An 11,814-nucleotide genomic window follows, 5' to 3' on the forward strand; every position below is an offset into this window, starting at 1 on the left:
TAATTACCCTTTCATTGCCCATCTTCGAGACTTTTCAGACTTGTTTTGCACAATGAACTTGAGACACGTAGTTATAGGCATATTTATAGATTTGGTTAGTCCAGAGGGAATTTGAGTATGTCCTACTAAAACACAGAGTGTTGAAAGTAAGGAAAGAAAAGGGTAATACACATGAAAGAGAGTAAAGGATAATATACTCCCATGGCTAACTGCATGATTTTTGAATCACCAGAAAGTAGAACTAAAACCTATGAGTTGAAGTCATAAAAAGACAAAATTAGGCCCAATGTAAGACTAAACTTTCTAACAGTCTGAGCTAAACAAAGATCAAAGGGCAAGTTTCATATCACTTTAAGTATGTAAACATAGATTGACCATTTGGCAGGGATTTTGTATATTGGATTCAAGTGTTGTATAGTAGATTGAATTAGACAACATTTAAAGACCTAATCTTCAGGTCTCTCTAAGCATTGAGATGATCTGATTCTATGATCCTAAATGCTTTGGTGGTCATACAAGGAGCTTCCTTTGCCTCAATTTTTCCATAGGATGACTGTAACACCTACCTCTTTCTTACATATAGAAAATATTGGACTGGAAGAAAATCTAAGGTAGTTCTGACTCCATCACTAATTTGCTGCATGACTTTGAACAAATCACTTAATATTTCTTGGTTTTGGTTTTGTCATCTGCAAATTTGGCGTGGGGTCTCTAAAGTCTCTAAAGTCATGTCTCAAGAGTTCATGCCACTTTATAGACTTCGTTTCTCTGAGTCTTTGACCCTTAGCAGTATGTCAGCCTAACACCTTGCTAGAGTAATCAGCCAAAATTCTATGTTTTTGGTATTCAGTAAAATGCAAAATCTCTGGCATCATAATTCCATGTGCTGATGTGGGAAATCCTATGGTCATAACTGACTTCTATCTATTTGTTTCACTCATACCCATTCACGGTCCTGGACACTTCTCCAGTTATCAATGACCTTCACCGACAAGGTCAAACATTTACTTTGCAGATTGTATTAACAAACAGTTTCATATTCCTGATAAGAATCATATTGTTCCTGCTCCAAAAGCAATTCTTCATGCCATAATCCTAAAAAAAAAGAGAGCAAATAGAAGAGCTCCAAGTTCAATTATTTTGTAGAGGAAAGGGGCGGCTGGCTGGTATGGGGATCCAAACCCTCGACCTTAGAGCTATAACACTGTGCTCTAACCAACTGAACTAACCAGCCAGCCCCAAATTTTTAAAATTTATTTGCCATTACAATATTTAAAAATGTTAGTTGCATCATTTACTGCGGCTTCCAAAATAAATATAGAGAGACTATTACCAAGAGACATGTTAAATGAATCACTGAGGAAAATGCCAAATACGGCATAGAAAAATGACTAAAACTAATTCTTTTCTTGCAGCAACTCATCAAAATTGACTGTCTAGTCATTTCCATACACCTAACTCTCTTAAGTTGCTAAATTCAGAAGCAATCTCATTAAAATGAGAAAAGTCTCTCATTGGCTTAGTTTTCTCTGTCCAGAGTCTACATTATGATATTCTTTTGCAGTCCAATTAGAAATGGACCTTTGTAGATTTCTTCTCTTAACCCTTCATGCATTTGATTTAAAAACAAAAACTCTACCTCAAAAACATTATCAAAATAAAATTGAACTCTGATTTCTTGCCAGAGGATTGATTTGTTGTAAAATCTAGTTGCTGAATGTTTTAAGTCATTATGGAAAAATCCAGATTTCTTGTTGTACAATGTCCACTTCATGCTGTTCTCCACCTCCAAAAGATTTTTCAGGGGGTGTGACTACAATCAAATGTTACTCAACTTTCCTATCTACCACCTAGAAACATTTGGGTAAGAGTCAAAGAACCAAGGATGGCTAAAAAACAAGAAAAGCCAGCCCTCATTAACTATTAGATTCAGAAATGAACAAAAATGCCATAGGTATGGCACTTTAAACATTTCAATGTGTTAACATCCATGATTTCACTTGATGATCAGGCAATATAAGGCAGGAACTCCCATTACAGGAAAAGAAGATGAGACAAATCACTTCTTTGTCATACAATGAGTTTGCTAGGGACTTAATTATGTCCCCCCCCCCCCACCCCACACCCAAATTCATATGGTGAAGCCTTAACCCCCAATGTGACTGTATTGCAGATAGGGCCCATATGGAGGTAATGAAAGTTAAATGAGGTGATAAAGGTGGGGCCCTGATATTGATAGGATTAGTGTCCTAAAAAGAAGAGACAACAGAGAGTTTGCCCTCTCTGTCTCTCTGTATGCACACACAAATAAGAGGTCATGAAAAAAATAAAATGAAATAAAATAAAGAGGTTATGTGAGCCTACAGTGAGATGGCAGCCACCTACAAATCAGGAAGAGAGGTCTCACCCTGATCTTGGACTTCCAGCGTTCAGAACTGTGAAGAAATAAATGTCTGCTGTTTAAGCCACCCAGTCTATGATATTTTGTTATGGTAGCTCAGGCTGACTAAGACAGAGCTAATGATCATGAAACTTCTCCTAAAACCAAAGTCTGTTGACTCATTGTCTTGAACTACATCAGCATAATATAATAGACAGCACTGAACTACTGAGAATGATCACTTAAATTTCAAGCAATTTTTCCTGAACCTGTAACTGTGGCTGCCCAAAAGCTGCTGTCTCCTCATCTTCCATCAAATAACAGAAGTGTTGCTATCATGAAGAAACATACCTCTCGCAGGGGAAAAGTGGAAGCACCATCATGAATACATAAGAAATCTAGTGGATTTCTCTCTAGCAAATATACTTTTAAACTAATTCCTTTTTTAAAAAAATTCCACTTCTTACTGGAAAATGATTTTTTACTTATGTCTACTGTTTCCTTCCTGTTAAGAAAGCTCAGGCCCCTCTCTATCCCTTTACTCATTCAAACCTTACTGGTCAAATTTTGTAAAGAATAACTGGGTGTACTCCACTTGGCCCAACTTTTCCTTCTCTTGAAATTAGCCTGTCCACAGAAAGCACAAATTCTAGTTATTCCTTGCTATAACTCTTACCAAGGCAGTCTTTCCATATAAGGAAGCAAAGGACATTGTGAGTTAGTGTAACTAATGCCAGTATTCAGTTAGAAAGCCCATTTAGCTACCCCACAAAGCCAATTTAATTTGTATCTATAATAAAGGTGGTATTTTGGCCTCGATATTTACTTTTCTTTTTTTATTTCCCGAATTGTTCAGAAAGAGGAAAAGCAGGGTGTTATTTAATGCGGGTCCTTTTAGAGACCAACAATATAACTGCAGGACAAACCTCTGTACTCTATTATCTCTACAATTTGAGAGGCCAGGAGAAAGCATGAACCTTAATGGAGGTGGAATTATCCTTGCAATGACGGCAGTAAATGTTTGTTGAAGGGGAAAAAAATGGACAGAGAAGATATACCATATATACCCAGCTTTAATGGAAAGCCTATTTCTGCCATATACATTAGAGAAATTGTTCAAGAACAGTTCATCCATGTGAAAATATTAGCACTGTAATTCTGCCAAGGTCAGTAAGACCTAGTGATTTGCTGAGATATCACCTTCATTTCACCAGGTAAATAAAGACTCCTTTTTTCAGTGTGTCCTATCCAAGAAGGCACTCCATAGCAACAGTTAAATTATGAATACAGCACATATGTTCCATACCATATCATTTACAGCACAATTTAGCATAGACATAATGCTTTGTAACAAACTACAATACCATTCACAAAATGCATTTAAATAGCATAATTTAGTTCATTAAATTCAGTCATTTACAGTAAATCAAAATCATCATAGGAATTGAAGAGAGTACACAGTTGTTTGTTTGAATAGTTAAGCTAGGTAAGTCAATTTCTTTTTGAAGGTCAAGGACAGAGTTGTTTCCATTTTCTGTTATAAAAAAGATACAGCTGGTGTCAAAAGATAATTTAATGTCATCTCAAAATGATCAACCCTCTTTTTTCCCTTCTCTCTCTCTCTCTCTCTCTGTCTCTCTTCTGGTTGCATATCATATGACTGCCACTCCTGAAATAGATCCAGCTCTCCAAAAAACATCTTACATTCTAGTTAACTAGATTTTACAAAACCTCAAATGTATAATTTCTTCAAATTTTTAACCAAGACATGTTTTAACCAAGAAAGCTTCAAACACTAGAACACAATGCCTGTAACACAATGCATATCTGTCTCTTTTTCATACTATATTGGAAACTCCTTGTGGGTAGAAACATAGTCAACCATGTTTAGATTTCTACAACCTAGCACAGTGTTTGTTCATTGCTAATTCCTTGAAAGCAAGCATTGACTCTTTTATTTATTTGTTTTTATTCCTCACGGCCCCAACCATAAAGCTTCACACATACTCAGTAAATATTTGTTGACTCTTGGTGAAGGGACTTACCTTGGGATATATTTCACAAGCACAAAAAATCAGTGCATATTTTTTATTCTTAGAAAACCAGTACTTACAATAATGTAGACAAAAGTAAGAAAAGAGAAGACAGACTTAAGGATCTAACTCAAATTACTCAACCTGATCTCGTCATTTCACTCTCCAGTGTACTTTGAGCAGAAACATACTCCAGGTAGATAAAGCAATGTTTATAACACAAGTCTTTCTCTTAGCCTTTGCCTCAAATGCTTTCACCACAAAATTAACAGTATGAGGACTTAAGTTGTGGTCCACTTGCTTTAAAACCAACACAATCTAGCCAGCATTCTACATACAGCATTTATCCAGACATTTGATAACTTATGTATGCCTTGCACTGGGCACAGGGTTAACCACAGAGGATATAGATTCAAGTAAGATCTGAATTCTGTCCTCAAGTTGCTTAGAATCCAGTGGAGCACACTGTCAACAATACAGCGCCATGTGGTTAGTGCAGCATCTGAGGTAAGCACAAGGTGCTCAGAGAGAGAACACAGATCAGAAGGTACCAATTCTCTCTACCTGGCACAACCCATACCATACGAGTAACTGATTTCTATTCCCAGCACATTTTAGAGGGCCATTGATACATTGGAGGAAATATAAAGGAGAGCTGCCAGGAGAAAGGATTGCTGTCTCACTTTCTGTCCCCTCGGGTTACCTTTTCCCTTCCTGAAAGAGGAGGGAAAGTTGAGAAGAATGTTGGAATATTAGAGAAAATAATTTCTTTAAAAAAAAAAAAGAAAGTGAATGTTCTGGAAAAATTTAAGTATTGCTGGGGTGACTATTGCTGGTTTGATGAACCATGTTAGAGCCCATTATCATGAAAGACTCTAATTGTATTAAATCCCTATATTGAGAGTATCAATAGATCTACAGAGCCCAAGTAATAAAGTACAAACTCCTTCTTAGACTGCATTAAAGAACTCTGTAATCTGGCTTCAGTCTTGTTTCTCTTTGTAAGAGAGACTGCTAGTTTCCTCGTATCTACTTCCTTCTTTTCTATTAGTAATAAAAATTTTACCTAGAAACACAGCCACCTAGAAAAAAGACTTTACTGCCCAGTTTCCCCTACAGCTAGGTGTGACCATGTGACAGAGTTGAGGCCAATGAGATGCAAGGGAAAATGTCAGGTGGAAACTTCTGGGAACCTTAAGAGAAAAAGGGTGCATACCTCATCCTACTGATTGGAAAGTGAATGTCATGACTGAAGTTCCATCCTGGACCATGATGACAAGGGTCACATCTTAGGGATGGCAAAGCAGAAAATCAGAAGAAACATGGTATCTGAGGACTCATGGAACAGAGCCACTATACCAGTCCTAGATTTCCTACCTCCAAACTTCTAACTGAAAGGGAAGTTATTTTCTATCTTATTTTAGCCACTTAATTTTGAGACTCTATTATTTGCAATTTGAGACCACTCTGAAGTAATCAGTATAACAACCTCCCTTTCCCATAGGTCCTCCCCTACTGACCTGCTATGAGCCAGGCACTGTGCTAAGTCTCTAAATACATCTCATTTAATCCTCACAAATACTCTGTTAAACTAAATTTACTTACTAACTAGAGGCAAAGGCAAATTTTTAATTTTTAAATAGTAAGGAAGACTTTATTCAAGACTATTGCAATAAGGGGTCATGTCTATTACAATAGGAGAGAGAGATTGGGCTCAACTCTAAATACAGCAAAGAGAGCTGGGGATTTGTAGCCAATGAGAAGAGTAGAAGAGTCAGTGGATGAAAAATGACTAAGAAGAGACATTAAGGGTAAGGGGGGTCTTGCTAAACTGGCCTCATAGGCTTTTTGCTAGTGGCACGCTAAGGATTTATACATCAAAGGTGAGGGATGAGGAACTTCATCAGACTTCTAGGATCAGGGGTAATCAGGATTCTTTCTAAGACTGGGCTGAGCAGGCCAAAGACAGGCCAAGGTCTAGGCCTAGTCAAAAACAGGTTCTCAGAGGAGCCTGACCAAAGTTTGGTCAAAGAGTTTGGTCTTTGTTGCAAGGCACCATCTCAAGCCAATCTATCTAGACATCTCCATCAGCTCAGACATTCTTGGACTCTCTTGACCCCAAACTTCTGTGGCTTCTATCATCCTCCTCTTCTTCACTCTTTAGCTAAGGCCTGGAGGGCTGGAGATGCCTTTCCAGGGACCCAAACAGCACCCTTACCCAGACTGAATTCCCTCCAGATTTCTCTGCTTCCTCTCACAAAGGACGCAAAACCAAGTGTTTTAGCCCAGGCAGTTTGTCCCCAGAGGCTATGCTCTTAATCTCTACACTATAATATCTGCCTCAGACTGAATTACTTTCCCTATTCCATGTCTTTACTCGTGTTATTCCCTCAGCACCTAAAATGACTTTCTACCTTCCTGATGTCCTTTCCTTCCTAGATACCATCTTCTGCATGACGGCCCTGATACAGAGAAGAAATAAATCCATCCCTGAATGAGTCCACTGTACCTTGACTAAGCCTCTACTATATCACTTTGCATGTCCTGCTTTGCAAGCTCATTAGTTGTGTTTCAATATATTTTAAGTTCCTTGAAGATGAGAAACATATTTTATTTGTCCTTGCATTTCCCATAGTGCTTATCAGTAAAATTCAATAAATGTTATTTGAATTGCTAAAAAAAATCTTTTCATTGAAAGATTTGAGATTTTGACTATCTTATAAATGGAAGACAAGTAGTAAGTGATAGAGTTTTCTCCCCAAAGCTCATGTAAAAATCTGACCCCCAATATGGCATTGTTCAGAGCTGTTTGGGTGACAGGGGGTGGATGCCTCAAGAATAGATTAATACCCTCCCTGGGGGTGGGGGTAGTGAGTGAGTTCTTGCTCTATTAATTCCTGTGAGAGCCAGTTGTTTAAAGGACCCAACACCTCCTCTCCTCTCTCTCTCTCCCCCCCCCACCCCTTGCCATGTGGTCTTGCACCTGCTGGCTACCCTGACATTTTCCAATATGACTAGAAGCAGCCTGAGGCCCATGCCAAACGCAACTGTCCCAGAATCATGAGCCAAATAAACCTCTTTTCTTTATAAATTACCCACTTTCAGGTATTCTATTATGAGCAACAAAAAGGGACTAATACAGTGAGTTATAGTTCTAAATCATTAAAACACTATAACAGCACTGTCCAATAGAACTTACACAGAGATGGAAAGTTTCTCTATCTGCACTGGCTAATACAGTAGACACTAGTCACATGTGGCTACTGAATATTTGAAATATGGCTAGTACAACTGAGGAACTGAAATTTTTTTATTTCATTTAATTTTAATTAATTTAAATTTAAATAGCCCTGTGCAGATAATGGCTACTGTATTAAAATAACTGCAGCTTTAAAGACTCTACGCTGAAGCTTTAGAAAACAGCACCAGCATGCTTTGTATAGAATAGGTGCTCAGTAAATGTTTGCTATAGTACTTTGAATTGGATTCGAGTGAATTAGTAAACATAATCTATGTAGATTTTTTTAAATGAACTGAGAAAAGTAGAAACTTCAAAAAAATTCAGGAACAACATGGAAAAAGATGAAGTTGAAGCAACAACCACCACAAAACACCAAGGGTCAGCATTTGCAGCAGAAGAGAACCTTGAACTCATTTTGTCCGTGTTCAGGCAAAGAGTCTGAAAGAAGTACGTCAAGATGGGCAACTATATAACAAATAAACCCAGTTTAATAAAGGCTGGGCTGGCATCCATTTATAAAAACCTCCAGAGGCCACTGGGTTTCTCATGCTGTATTTAAAGAAACCGTCTGTAAAAGGTTGGGATGGGTCTCACTAGGCTGGAAAGAATAAGTCCTGATCACTCTACTTAACAACCACTCATCATAAATTCCATTTTTTTTTTTATTTGGTGGGGGAATGACAGAAACTCACTCACTCCTGGTTACAGTAATTCAGAGCAAAAACCCTTCTAGTTATACTGTGAGGTAAAAATCTAAGTTTTAGGCCCCCTCGGAATTTTTCACGGCTGCTTTTACTGCATGGAAGTGGAGTATTAGGGAATGCAGTTAAGGACACACACTGTTAAGTGAGCTCCTCCCAGTCTCACCATTCTGGGGGTGACCTTTCTGCCGGGGCCCTGGCATAAAGCAGTGTGTCGTCTCCTGAAGCAAAGCCAGAATGTAAGATGAAAAGCCACATGTGGAGGATGACGCAAGGGAAACAATCATGACTCTCATATTGAGAGCCAGAAAGAAATTCGAGGTCTGTGCATACTAGTTCCTAAGCCTGGGTGTTGTATTCAGCATAATTACTCTCCTAACATTTTATTCTTCAGGATTTCCAGGCATAAAAGAGTGAGGATACTAGCAATCAAATTTGGGGTGTACCTTTCTGTGCTACCCAGAGAAGGGTCCATATGGAATTGTTTTCAGTTCTGATTATAACTTAAAGGGAAACTTTCATGATGTTTGGAGCCCTCAATGTCCTGCATATTTGAGGATGTCCTCAAATTCCTTGCAGAAGGAACCCACTTATGATAGTGGCACCAACCTTGACTTCCAAATGGAACACTACAAAAGGAAAAGTGATGAGACCTACATCATAAATCTGAAGAGGACCTGGGAGAAGCTTCTGCTGGTGGCTTGTGCCATTGTTGCCACTGAAAACCCATCTGATGTCAGTGTCATATCCTCTAGCATGCTGTGCTTAAGTTTGCTGCTGCCATTGGAGCCACTCTTTTACTGGGTGCCCCACTCCTGGTACCTTACCAAAAAGATACAGGGAGTTTTCCAGGAGCCATATCTTCTGATGGTTGCTGACCCCAAGGCTGACCACCAGGGTTTCACAGAGGCATCTTATGTTAACCTGCCTACCACTGCTCTGTGTAACATAGATTCTCCTCTGCGCTACGTGGACATTGCCATCTCATGCAACAAGGGGCCTCCTTCAGTGGGTCTGATGTGATGGATGATGGTCTGGAAATTCTGCTCATGTGTGGCACCATCTCCTGTGAGCATCCATAGGAGGTCATGGTTGATGTCTACTTCTAAAGACATCTAGAAGAGATTAAAAAGGAAAAGGAGGCCACTGCTGAAAAGGCTACGACCAATAAGTAATTTCAGAGTGAATGGACTGCTCCACCTCCTGGGTTTACTGCTATTCAACCCACGGTTGCAGACTGGTCTAAAGGTGTGCAGGTGCCCTCTGTGCCTATTCCATAGTTCTCTACTAAAGACTGGAGTGCTCAGCCTGCCACTGAAGAATGATCTGCAGCTCCTGCTGCTCGGGCCATCAAATGGATGGAAACAATCACTGAGTGGTCTTAAGCTGTTCTTCCTCAGGATCTTAAACAGAAAATGGAAATAAGGTTGATGGTAAATACGAGTAAACAACAGTTTAAAAAAAAAAACTTTTGGGTGTAAAGTGATCAACTGAAGGACACATCCAGTCCAACAAATATTTTTAAGTTCCTACTATGTGATGACAGAAGTTCTGGAAGCACAAAGATGAATACAATGACAAATATAACAAATACTGGGACATTCTATAACAATGTCCTATGGAGAACACATATTTTAAAAATCACTGCTATGTTTTATGTATGCTATCTCAGTTAAGCCTCAAAAGCCTCTATGAGATTGGCATTATTATTTCTGTTTTCAAGTGAAGAAGTTGAAGCTCAAAATGATTAAACAACCTGTCTGTTTGCACAACTGGTAAGTGCCACAGCTCAGATCCAAATCCAAGCCTATCTAAATCCAAAATGTATACCCTTCTCACCAGTATATGAAAGACAGTATTCTCAAAGATCAGCCCCCAAAATAATATCAAATCTCTTCAGGGTCACTGACAGCTTGGTCTCTCACAAGTTGAAGAAACTACTACTAATAACAACAATGATTTATTAAATGTCTGTTATACCCAGTTACTTACCATATTTTATCTCCAGTGTCACAGTTACCCTGAAGGCAAATATTATTATTATCATCCCCAATTGACAAATAGAGAAACTGAGACTCAGAGAAATTAATTGAGTTGGCCAAGGCCATAGAGCTACTAAGGAAAAGGACCAACACTCAAAACTAGACCCATTTAGCTCCAAAGTCAATACTCTTCCCAATAACCATTCTGTCTTGAAAAACAAAGAATCTGAAATCAGAGTAAACTCCAGATTTAATACTAGGCCTAATCCTCTCTTAGACGGTGGTGGGACCTTCTTATTTGGTTACATAGTGGAGAGGATGGGCTTGGAAGGGGGAACCCATTAAGACATACCTAAGAAAGAATGAACCAATCAAACTCCAAGTTAGAGAATGAAATCCTACCTAGGCATCAGGAGAGTATCAAAGACCCCCAATAAATAATATATAGGTTAACACTGCCGATAATAATGGGAAACATATATTTGAAGCCAGAAAATCTGTTTTGTTTCTTTTTTTTTTTTCTTTTGGCAGCTAGCTGGTACAAATTTCCAAACCCTTGACCTTGGTGTTATAACACCATGCTCTAATCAGCTCAGTTAACTAGCCAGCCTCTTGAAAATCTGACTTTGAATCTTGGCTCTGTGTGATTTCAAGTAAATCATTTCAATGTCTTTGGACTTTGTTGTTGTTTTTGTATCTGCCTCTATGGATTACTCAATTAGCTAATGTGAAGTGCTTTGCAAAAAGAATTGACACTCTGAAGAAACTATAATGTGCCAGGACGTAAACTAGAGTTGAAGTTGTGATGTGAGAGAAAATATTACGTGTAAAACCCCTTTAACACTAACAACAGCTAAGAGATGGTTTTTAATAGCAATCCTTTTTACAGAGGATGAAATTGAGGTATAGAGAAGTGGAGCAATTTGCCCAAGGTCACATGACAAGTCAATAATGATGCTATGACTTGAAGCCAGGATCCTGACTCTAGAGATCACACTTTTACTCCTTGTACTGGGTTGCTCTGGAAAGCCAGAGAACAGCAGCAGGAGCTACCAACCAGATAAACTCGGTAAGCTGGCATTCAAGTTAAAGTTAAGAAGCTTGGAGAAAAATGACGAGCCTGAAAGTAATGAGGGTCAAATAAAGCACTGAGCTAAAACCAAGTAAGCACACAGCAACTTGGAAGTTACAAATACCACTGGATAAAGCAAGATGTGAGGTCAAAGGACCAAGCCAATAAAAAATAGAACCCAAAGGAGAAACAAGGAAAAGAAAAGGAAGAGAAATACTAATAGACAATAAATATATGATGATATCTATACCAAATTGTTAATAGGGAAGGGATTGCGATTGTGGATAGGGAGTGTGCTATATGAAAGAAAACTGCTTTTATTATGTTTCAGGGTTGTTGAACTATGAACAAGGAACAATGTTGCTTTTGAAATTTTAAAATTGATAAAAAGAATATTAAAGTATA

The 11,814-nt window shown here is 38.5% G+C and overlaps 1 pseudogene; it reads left to right on the forward strand.

Annotated features, from left to right (window-relative positions):
• The first annotated feature begins 8,878 nt into the window (after window positions 1–8,878).
• Window positions 8,879–9,740, forward strand: LOC134384695 (small ribosomal subunit protein uS2-like; annotated as a pseudogene).
• The last annotated feature ends 2,074 nt before the right edge of the window (window positions 9,741–11,814 follow it).

This window comes from Cynocephalus volans, chromosome 8 (genome assembly GCF_027409185.1).
Source record: "Cynocephalus volans isolate mCynVol1 chromosome 8, mCynVol1.pri, whole genome shotgun sequence".
Classification (NCBI taxonomy): Eukaryota; Metazoa; Chordata; class Mammalia; order Dermoptera; family Cynocephalidae; genus Cynocephalus; species Cynocephalus volans.